Genomic DNA, 12,226 nt, shown 5'->3' on the forward strand with positions numbered 1-12,226 from the left:
ACAGCCACCCGAGAGGAAAATCCCCAGAAAATCCCCACTAATCCCCATTAGTTGCTGCCATGACAGGAACTAATGGGGATCCATAATAAACCCAGGAAGAGTAGCTGCTGCCTTGGGAGGAACTAATGGGGATCCATAATAAACCCCAGGAAGAGTAGCTGCTGCCTTGGTAGGAACTAATGGGGATCCATAATAAACCCCAGGAAGAGTAGCTGCTGCCTTGGCAGGAACTAATGGGGATCCATAATAAACCCCAGGAAGAGTAGCTGCTGCCTTTACAGGAACTAATGGTGATCCATAATAAACCCCAGGAAGAGTAGCTGCTGCCTTGATAGGAACTAATGGGGATCCATAATAAACCCCAGGAAGAGTAGCTGCTGCCTCAGATGAAGGTAACAGGAACATATAGGATCAGATGAAGGTAACAGGAGCATATAGGATCAGATGAAGGTGAGAGGAACATATAGGATCAGATGAAGGTAACAGGACCATATAGGATTGGATGAAGGTAACAGGACCATATAGGATCAGATGAAGGTAACAGGAGCATATAGGATCAGATGAAGGTGAGAGGAACATATAGGATCAGATGAAGGTAACAGGACCATATAGGATCAGATGAAGGTAACAGGACCATATAGGATCAGATGAAGGTAACAGGAACATATAGGATCAGATGAAGGTAACAGGAACATATAGGATCAGATGAAGGTAACAGGACCATATAGGATTGGATGAAGGTAACAGGACCATATAGGATCAGATGAAGGTGAGAGGAACATATAGGATCAGATGAAGGTAACAGGACCATATAGGATTGGATGAAGGTAACAGGAACATATAGGATCAGATGAAGGTGAGAGGAACATATAGGATCAGATGAAGGTAACAGGACCATATAGGATTGGATGAAGGTAACAGGACCATATAGGATCAGATGAAGGTAACAGGAACATATAGGATCAGATGAAGGTAACAGGAACATATAGGATCAGATGAAGGTGAGAGGAACATATAGGATCAGATGAAGGTGAGAGGAACATATAGGATCAGGGTGTGTCAGCTGCATGTGTTTGAATGTTTATTTGTTCTGTACAGTATACGTGAAACCCTCAGGTCTTTCCTCTGTGCATCAGGGTTATTGTTCTGTACAGTATATGTGAAACCCTCAGGTCTTTCCTCTGTGCATCAGGGTTATTGTTCTGTACAGTATATGTGAAACCCTCAGGTCTTTCCTCTGTGCATCAGGGTTAATGTTCTGTACAGTATATGTGAAACCCTGAGGTCTTTCCTCTGTTCATCAGGGTTAATGTTCTGTACAGTATATGTGAAACCCTCAGGTCTTTCCTCTGTGCATCAGGGTGATTGTTCTGTACAGTATATGTGAAACCCTCAGGTCTTTCCTCTGTGCATCAGGGTTATTGTTCTGTACAGTATATGTGAAACCCTCAGGTCTTTCCTCTGTGCATCAGGGTGATTGTTCTGTACAGTATATGTGAAACCCTCAGGTCTTTCCTCTGTTCATCAGGGTTATTGTTCTGTACAGTATATGTGAAACCCTCAGGTCTTTCCTCTGTTCATCAGGGTTATTGTTCTGTACAGTACATGTGAAACCCTCAGGTCTTTCCTCTGTTCATCAGGGTTATTGTTCTGTACAGTATATGTGAAACCCTCAGGTCTTTCCTCTGTTCATCAGGGTTATTGTTCTGTACAGTATATGTGAAACCCTCAGGTCTTTCCTCTGTGCATCAGGGTTATTGTTCTGTACAGTATATGTGAAACCCTCAGGTCTTTCCTCTGTGCATCAGGGTTATTGTTCTGTACAGTATATGTGAAACCCTCAGGTCTTTCCTCTGTTCATCAGGGTTATTGTTCTGTACAGTATATGTGAAACCCTCAGGTCTTTCCTCTGTTCATCAGGGTTATTGTCCTGGTTCATTGTAGTGGTCCATCCGTGTGGGATTGTTTCCTCAACTATATTGTCTTCTCCGCATCTGTCTTTGTGCTCTCTGGGAGGGTGTCACTACAACGACCTGCTGGTAGAGTTACACTCTCTAGGATGTCTTACGTCTCAACTTGACTGGAAATGTTTAGATCAGAGATCATCAACTAGATTCAGCCGCAGGCGGATTTTTTTCCTTGAGCGGACGGTTGGGGGTCAAGAACATAATAACAAATCATTTGTAGACTGCAAGTTGACCACAAGGCGCTCAAACAGATGTAATTTTTGACTAAAACATAGTCATTTCAAACCTTGCTTTCACTTGTATATGATCACGTGCCTCTCCATTATGAGTGGGAATACTTGAAAACAGATTTCTTAAATTAAAATCACTTGGAGCTGATTTCCTGGTGTTTTTGCAGTATTCTTTTATTTTTTTTATTTCACCTTTATTTAACCAGGTAGGCTAGTTGAGAACACCTTTATTTAACCAGGTAGGCTAGTTGAGAACAAGTTCTCATTTACAACTGCGACCTGGCCAAGATAAGGCATAGCAGTGTGAACAGACAACACAGAGTTACACATGGAGTAAACAATTAACAAGTCAATAACACAGTAGAAAAAAGGGGAGTCTATATATACATTGTGTGCAAAAGGCATGAGAAGGTAGGCAAATAATTACAATTATGCAGATTAACACTGGAGTGATAAATGATCAGATGGTTATGTACAGGTAGAGATATTGGTGTGATTTTATGTCCAACAGTAAAAAATAAAACATATATACACAGTGCCTTCAGAAAGTATTCAGACCCCTTGACTTTTTTGACATTTTGTTACGTTACAGCCTTGTTCTAAAATGGATGAAATAAAAATATTTCCTCATCAATCTACACACAATACTCCATAATGACATCACAATACTCCATAATGACATCACAATACTCCATAATGACATCACAATACTCCATAATGACATCACAATTCTCCATAATGACATCACAATACTCCATAATGACATCACAATACTCCACAATGACATCACAATACTCCATAATGACAAAGTAAAAACAGGTTTTAAGACATTTTTGCATCAAAACAAATAACTGAAATATCTTATTTACATAAGTATTCAGACCCTTTGCTATGAGACTCGAAATTGAGCTCAGGTGCACCCTGTTTCTATTCATCATCCTTGAGATGTTTCTACAACATGATTGGAGTCCACCTGTGGTAAATTCAATTGATTGCATTTACCACAGGTACACCTGTCTATATAAGGTCCCACTGTTGACAGTGCATGTCAGAGCAAAAACCAAGCAATGAGGTTGAAGGAATTGTCCATAGAGCTCCGTGACAGGATTGTGAGAGCTTCCTAGAGATGGCCGCCCGTCCAAAGTGAGCAATCGGGGGAGAAGGGCCTTGGTCAGGGAGGTGACTCTGACAGAGCTCCAGAGTTCCTCTGTGGAGATGGGAGAACCTTCCAGAAAGACAACCGTCTCTGCAGCGCTCAACCAATCAGGCCTGTATAGTAGAGTGGACAGATGGAAGCCACTCCTCAGTAAAAGGCACATGACAGCCTGCTTGGACTTTGCCAAAAGGCACCTAAAAGACTCAGACCATGAGAAACAAGATTCTCTGGTCTGATGAAACCAAGATTTATCTCCTTGGCCTGAATGCCAAGCATCACGTCTGGAGGAAATCTGGCACCATCCCTACGGTGAAGCATGGTGGTGGCAGCATCATGCTGTGGGGATGTTTTTCAGTGGCAGGAACTGGGAGACTAGTCAGAATCGAGGGAAAGATGAATGGAGCAAAGTACAGAGAGATCCTTGATGAAAATTTACTCTAGAGCACACTCAGGACCTCAGACTGGAGTGAAGGTTCACCTTCCAATAGGACACCAACCCTAAGCACACAGCCAAGACAACGCAGGAGTGGCTTTGGGACAAGTCTCTGAATGTCCTTGAGTGGCCCAGCTATAGCCCGGACTTGAACCGAATTGAACATCGCTGGAGAGACTAGGGCTGTGGCAGCCACAACATTTTGCCAGTCGGTGATCGTCAAGCAAATAACTGTCGGTCTCACGGTAATTTCCTGTTAATTAACATAAACACATTTAGCATCTCCTGGCTTCCACACTGATGCAGACCTTTGGAACATCTACATTTTGAAAAGTCTAATAAATCCATTTAATATAGCCTATACCATCACAATAAATCCATTTAATATAGCCTATACCATCACAATAAATCCATTTAATATAGCCTATACCATCACAATAAATCCATTTAATATAGTCTACACCATCACAATAAATCCATGTAATATATTCTACACCATCACAATAAATCCATGTAATATATTCTACACCATCACAATAAATCCATGTAATATATTCTACACCATCACAATAAATCCATTATTTATTTTAGACAGGTCTAAAGAAGCATAATATAAGAAAATGTAGTCTATTTCAGAAGAACAGAATAGCATACTCTGTGTTGTCCTGATGTTAGGCCCTGATCTGGCTGTGCCATATGGCTGTGGGCTACATACTCTGTGTTGTCCTCATGTTAGGCCCTGATCTGGCTGTGCCATATGGCTGTGGGCTACATACACTGTGTTGTCCTCATGTTAGGCCCTGATCTGGCTGTGCCATATGGCTGTGGGCTACATACACTGTGTTGTCCTCATGTTAGGTCCTGATCTGGCTGTGCCATATGGCTGTGGGCTACATACTCTGTGTTGTCCTGATGTTAGGCCCTGATCTGGCTGTGCCATATGGCTGTGGGCTACATACTCTGTGTTGTCCTGATGTTAGGCCCTGATCTGGCTGTGCCATATGGCTGTGGGCTACATACTCTGTGTTGTCCTCATGTTAGGCCCTGATCTGGCTGTGCCATATGGCTGTGGGCTACATACTCTGTGTTGTCCTCATGTTAGGCCCTGATCTTTTCTTGTAATTCCATTGCATTATTTTATAATATGTTATAGTATGAAGAATACAGTTGAACAAAGCTGAATAAAATAGAAAGGATATGTTCTCCAAACAGTTTGATGGAGTGCAACTATTCTGTGTTGAGCGGTTAACAAAGAAATAGGTCCTCCTAGATGCTTAATTTAGAGTCATTACTGTAACTTTAGTTGTTCTACAAACGTTGGCCTGTATGTTTTGATTTAATACATTGTAAGGCTGCATGATGAGACTCTAACGATGATTTGGAAAAAGTTGCTTGAAAGGCAGGAGCTCTGCTTTGTTTGTTTTTTTGCACTGTACACACTTCAATAGTCTCTCATTCACCATTTGACAAGCACTTGATAACGCATCGAATTACATGGCGGCATCCCTTTTGTGCCAGTATTGCACCCTAAGTAAATCTATGCCTTTTGTGCCCGTATTGCACCCTAAGTAAATCTATGCCTTTTGTGCCCGTATTGCACCCTAAGTAAATCTATGCCTTTTGTGCCCGTATTGCACCCTAAGTAAATCTATGCCTTTTGTGCCCGTATTGCACCCTAAATAAATCTATCCCTTTTGTGCCAGTATTGCACCCTAAGTAAATCTATACCTTTTGTGCCAGTATTGCACCCTAAATAAATCTATCCCTTTTGTGCCAGTATTGCACCCTAAGTAAATCTATACCTTTTGTGGCCAGTATTGCACCCTAAATAAATCTATCCCTTTTGTGCCAGTATTGCACCCTAAGTAAATCTATACCTTTTGTGGCCAGTGATCATTGTGCCTTTGGCCCGGAGTGCTGCACTGTGCTCCTAAGCACCTCTCAATCACATCACGTGATGAGAAATTCAGTACCGAGAGAGCCTTGGTCTCCCAGATGCCAGGATAATTATGAATACTGAGGCCTTTGTTGTGCTCCTCCAGGCTCTCTCTATCTCGGTGACACCCACCACATCTGATCTATGGAATGCCAGCTGTAGGTTTTTTATCACCAAGCCGTTACTTAATCAGTTGCCAGCTCCATAAAGACTCCTCTCAGTTAAGTCAGAAAGGAGAGACTTCTAAGAGCTCTATTAAATAAAACAACCATTCGGTGCACAAATATAACATAATCTTGTAATCCTGCTACCACAGAAGATAGACACATCGTGGGACGCAACTGTACACATCCTTATCCAACTCCGAGGTGCATATGGAAGATATTGGAACAACTGTCCACATTTACTTTTCGTCAGCCAACAAGATGAGTAGGTCTAACGAACAGCAAAAGCACTAGCCTATGTCAATCTACTATCCCCCACAGTACAAAAGTTGACCTATTCTATGCGAAAAATAAATATTCCCAGCATGGTCTGGGACAGTTGTGCGATGCAATAGATCCCAGATTAATACAACCGCTAGCATCAAAAAAACTGTTTTATGCAATGTGGCTGACGCAACAGATCAGAACGTTTAGCTTAAAATGTTGATATTCAGCAATGCGCACAAGGTAGTAGGCTATAAGCGCGAACGGAGATGAAAACACCATTATCAAAAGTGAAAAAAAGCAACTGCGATTATGCATGTCATGCCTTTCTTATTATAAAGGTTCATTTTTAAGGTGAAAATTATCTTGCCCATTTAGGCTCTAAACCCCTTGTAAAGCAGATAAATGTGCTTCATTTTAAGAAGTTATTTGTGATACTTTAGCTGTGATACAAACCTTATTATTAAAACATATAGGACTATGGACTAGACTACATGAGGTGTGATACTAACCTTATAGGACTATGGACTAGGCTACATGAGGTGTGATACTAACCTTATTAAAACATATTGGACTATGGACTAGGCTACATGAGGTGTGCGACTATGATTAAAAAAAGTCACAAAAAAAGTATGTTTCTTATGCTGGGCATCATTCACAAGCGATAATATATATCATATATTCATCATATATATCATTCACAAATGATAGGCTAATATTGTCACAGATCAGACTATTCTTGATTTAATCTTGTCTTTACATATACTAACTAATAGATGTGTGGAATGTGGATTGATTTAGAATGGACCATTATCATGCACCTGTCTCGAAACAGTGGAAGTGGAAAAAAATATATCCAGGTCGGCTATACTACTGTCGTAAACATAAACAATGTGCTTAATATCAGGAAAGTTGAGAAATAAATATAGCAGGCCTAGCCTATAGAAAGCTGATGGGAACCTCCTCTTTTTAGTAGAGGCCATCACCTCGTTTTCTTGCGCAATTGCATAATGATCTCTCATGAAGTTTTGATTAGATTTTCAAAAACATTTGCACTGATGACAGAGTGATTAGAGGGACAATAGAGTGCTGAGTACCAGGCAGTTAGAACATCTGGTAGGCTACTAATGACCATCAGCAGCATCAGTGTCACGCCCTGACCTTAGAGAGCCGTTTTATTTCTCTATTTGGTTAGGTCAGGGTGTGATTTGGGTGGGCATTCTATGTTTTCTATTTCTTTGTTTTTGGCCGAGTGTGGTTCCCAATCAGAGGCAGTTGTCTATCGTTGTCTCTGATTGGGAATCATAGTTAAGCAGCCTTTTTCCCATCATATGTTGTGGGTAATTATTTGTTTTCTGTGTGTGTTTGTGTGCGTCACGGTCGGTTTCTGTTCACCTGTTTTTTGTGAAGGTTTCACTTTATTAAAGATGTGGAATTACATGCAAGCTGCGCCTTGGCTCATCTATGACAGGGAGTTTGAAGACAGTGAACGTGACAATCAGAGCTTGGAGAAGCCTAATTCCCGTGACTAAAGGGTGTGGAGGTAATATGGTCTCTGAAACAGCCCTAGGAGAGACATGAAAATAGCTCTGCAGAGCTTGAGAGGATCTACAAGGAAGAATGGGAAAACTCCCCAAATACAGGTGTGCCAAGCTGGTAGCGTTATACCCAAGAAGACCAGAGGCTGTAATCGCTGCCAAAGGTGTTTCAACAAAGTACAGAGTAAAGGGTCTGAATCAGTGGTGGTCAGTGCCGTTATGTAAAGGGAGGACGATTTTTGTTTTCGTGAGCATGGCCTTATTTCTATTACAGCATATTGGATGACTGTCATTCATTTTCCATTCACCCAGTTCAATGTAACAGTGTATATATATTTAAATTTTTTTCTTGTCTGAAAAATTGTGTGTGTGGGGGGGGGGGGGGGGGGGGGGGCAAATGAAACCACCCGCATGCCAAATTAGTCCCGGAGGCCGACAGTTGGGGAACCCTGGTTTAGATAGTCCACTGTGAATCTATAGGTATATCCTCCTGTTTCTGTTCTGCGTTCCTTTAACAGGTCACTGAGTTCCCTGTGTATATCTGATTGTGTTCATTCCTCTCTGCTTTGGCCGTGTTTCAGCAGTTGGATGGAAGAGTTTCAGACAGACATACTGCATATTTCCATGTAATGTTCTGATGTAACAGTTGTTTTAAACTTCACAATGAAACACCTTCAACTGTACTGTCTTTATATTTGGTTAAACATCATAATAGTGTTCTCATTCAGTTAATGTCCACAGCACCCACAGCCCCCCAAGCCACCGGACCAGAACTTGTGTGTGTGTGTCTGAGTGGAGGAGAGGATTGGGTAAATAAAGAGATGAAACGTTTCCTCATTCCCTTGCCGTTCCTTGTTATTTGAAGTGGAACTAAATCAATATGTGGTTGTAAATCTGGACAGCTGTTGGCAGTCCGGAGGACCAGACGGGGGCTCAGCCCTGTGTGTTTGCCCAGCTCAGCCCTACCTTGGCTGGGGAAAAACCAACGCCCCCCTGGCCCTGGTCCAGTCTAGCAGTGTTGGAACAGTTGGATCAACAGAGAGGAGTGAGGCCATGTCTCTGTTGTCTGTCGTCTCCACTTCATATTCATACAACTGGAAAGAGGCAAAGCTTTTATGAATGTTGAGAGAACAAACTGTGCTTCGCTGGGGGATCATTATCGTCTGTGTACCTCCCCCCCCTCGGTCATCAAGATGTGATGGATTAGCCAGATTTGTTCAGTCTCTGCCATGATGACAGCCCCCTCTTTCTCAGGAGAAAGGAATGAAGGGGTGAGAGGCTGAGAGACTAAGGGCTAGATTCAATCAGGTTTCCATATAGCTGGTGTTCTGACAGTGTTGGAGATGGAACCTCGTTAGAGCTGTCAAATCCACAAGCGTCTCCTAGCATTATACCTATCGTGGACATTGCCATTGGCTGCACGGAGTCACAATAGTAGGACTCACATGCAGCCGTACAAGTTTGATTAGCATGTACCTAACACATACAGCACAGTAAACTCAGCAAAAAAATAAAGGAAAGAAACTAGAAAAAAAAAGTTATTTCACTGTCAACTGCGTTTATCTTCAGCAAACTTAACATGTGTAAATATTTGTATGAACGTAACAAGATTCAACAACTGAGACATGAACTGAACAAGTTCTACAGACATGTGACTAACAGAAATTGAATAATGTGTCCCTGAACAAAGGTGGGGTCAAAATCAAAAGTAACAGTCAGTATCTGGTGTGGCCACCAGCTGCATTAAGTACTGCAGTGCCTCTCCTCCTCACGTACTGCACCAGATTTGCCAGTTCTTGCTGTGAGATGTTACCCCACTCTTTGACCAAGGCACCTGCAAGTTCCCAGACATTTCTGGGGGGAATGGCCTTAGCCCTCACCCTCCGATCAAACAGGTCCCTGACGTGCTCAATGGGATTGAGATCCGGGCTCTTCGCTGGCCATGGCAGAACACTGAAATTCCTGTCTTGCAGGAAATCACGCACAGAAAGAGCAGTATGGCTGGTGGCATTGTCCTCCTGGAGGGTCATGTCAGGATGAGCCTGCAGGAAGGGTACCACATGAGGGAGGAGGATGTCTTCCCTTTAACGTACAACATTGAGATTGGCTGCAATGACAACAATCTCAGACTGATGATGCTGTGACATAACGCCCCAGACCGTGACGGACCCTCCACTTCCAAATGTATCCCGCTCCAGAGTACAGGCCTCAGTGTAATGCTCATTCCATCTGACAATAAACGCGAATCTGACCATCACCCCTGGTGAGACAAAACTGCGACTCGTCAGTGTAGAGCACTTTTGTTCAGTCCTGTCTGGTCAAGCGATGGTGGGTTTGTGCCCATAGACGACATTGTTGCCGGTGATGTCTGGTGAGGACCTGCCTTACAACAGGCCTACAAGCCCTCAGTCCAGCCTCTCTCAGCCTACAGTCTGAGCACTGATGGAGGGATTGTGCGTTCCTGGTGTAACCCGGGCAGTTGTTGTTGACATCCAGAACCTGTCCCGCAGGTGTGATGTTCGGATGTACTGATCCTGTGCAGGTTTTGTTACACGTGGTCAGCCACAGCGTGGACGATCAGCTGTCCATCCTGTCTCCCTGTAGTGCTGTCTTAGGCATCTCACAGTACGGACCTTGCAATTTATTGCCCTGGTAACATCTGCAGTCCTCATGCCTCCTTGCAATATGCCTGAGGCACGTTCACGCAGATGAGCAGGGACCCTGGGCATCTTTCTTTTGGTGAATTTTTCAGAGTCAGTAGAAAGGCCTCTTTAGTGTCCTAAGTTTTCATAACTGTGACCTTAATTGCCTACCGTCTGTAAGCTGTTTGTGTCTTAACGACCGTTCCACAGGTGCATGTTCATTAAATGTTTATGGTTAATTTAACAAGCATGGGAAACAGTGTTTAAACAATTCACAATGGAGATCTGTGAAGTTATTTGGTTTTTTTATGAATTATCTTTGAAAGACGGGGTCCTGAAAAAGGGAATATTCTTTTTTTTGCTGAGTTTAGTTATAGTAGTGGGGGTGTCTAACAAGTCTCACAGTAAAGTGTGTAGATAGGTAACAAGTCTCACAGTAAATTGGGTAGGTACCACTTCTCACAGTAAAGTACAGTATGTAGGTAACATGTCTCATAGTACAGTATGTAGTTAACATGTCTCATAGTACAGTATGTAGGTAACATGTCTCACAGTACAGTATGTAGGTAACATGTCTCACAGTAAAGGACAGTATGTAGGTAACATGTCTCACAGTACAGTATGTAGGTAACATGTCTCACAGTAAAGTATGTAGGTAGCATGTCTCACAGTACAGTATGTAGGTAGCATGTCTCACAGTAAAGTATGTAGGTAGCATGTCTCACAGTAAAGTACTGTATGTAGTATCTATGTGTAATTATTATTGTATATATATACAGTGGGGCAAACAAGTATTTAGTCAGCCACCAATTGTGCAAGTTCTCCCACTTAAAAAGATGAGTAAGGCCTGTCATTTTTATCATAGGTACACTTCAACTATGACAGACAAAATGAGAAAAAAAATCCAGAAAATCACATTGTAGGATTTTTATGAATTCATTTGCAAATGATGGTGGGAATTAAGTATTTGGTCAATAACAAAAGTTTATCTCAACACTTGTTATATACCCTTTGTTGGCAACGACAGAGGTCAAACGTTTTCTGTAAGTCTTCATAAAGTTTTCATACACTGTTGCTGGTATTTTGGCCCATTCCGCCATGTAGATCTCCTCTAGAGCAGTGATGTTTTGGGGCTGTTGCTGGGCAACACAGACTTTCAACTCCCTCCAAAGATTTTCTATGGGGTAGAGATCTGGAGACTGGCTAGGCCACTCTAGGACCTTGAAATGCTTCTTACGAAGCCACTCCTTCGTTGCCCGGGCGGTGTGTTTGAGATCATTGTCATGCTGAAAGACCCAGCCACGTTTCATCTTCAATGCCCTTGCAGATGGAAGGAGGTTTTCACTCAAAATCTCACGATACATGGCCCCATTCATTCTTTCCTTTACACGGATCAGTCGTTCTGGTCCCTTTGCAGAAAAACAGCCCCAAAGCATGATGTTTCCACCCACATGCTTCACAGTAGGTATGGTGTTCTTTGGATGCAACTCAGCATTCTTTGTCCTCCAAACACGACGAGTTGAGTTTTTACCAAAAAGTTATATTTTGGTTTCATCTGACCATATGACATTCTCCCAATCTTCTTCTGGATCATCCAAATGCTCTCTAGCAAACTTCAGACGGGCCTGGACATGTACTGGCTTAAGCAGGGGGATACGTCTGGCACTGCAGGATTTGAGTCCCTGGCGGCGTAGTGTGTTACTGATGGTAGGCTTTGTTACTTTGGTCCCAGCTCTCTGCAGGTCATTCACTAGTTCCCCCCGTGTGGTTCTGTGATTTTTGCTCACCGTTCTTGTGATCATTTTGACCCCACGGGGTGAGATCTTGTGTGGAGCCCCAGATCGAGGGAGATTATCAGTGGTTTTGTATGTCTTCCATTTCCTAATAATTGCTCCC

This window comes from Oncorhynchus mykiss, chromosome 31 (assembly GCF_013265735.2).
Source record: "Oncorhynchus mykiss isolate Arlee chromosome 31, USDA_OmykA_1.1, whole genome shotgun sequence".
Classification (NCBI taxonomy): domain Eukaryota; kingdom Metazoa; phylum Chordata; class Actinopteri; order Salmoniformes; family Salmonidae; genus Oncorhynchus; species Oncorhynchus mykiss.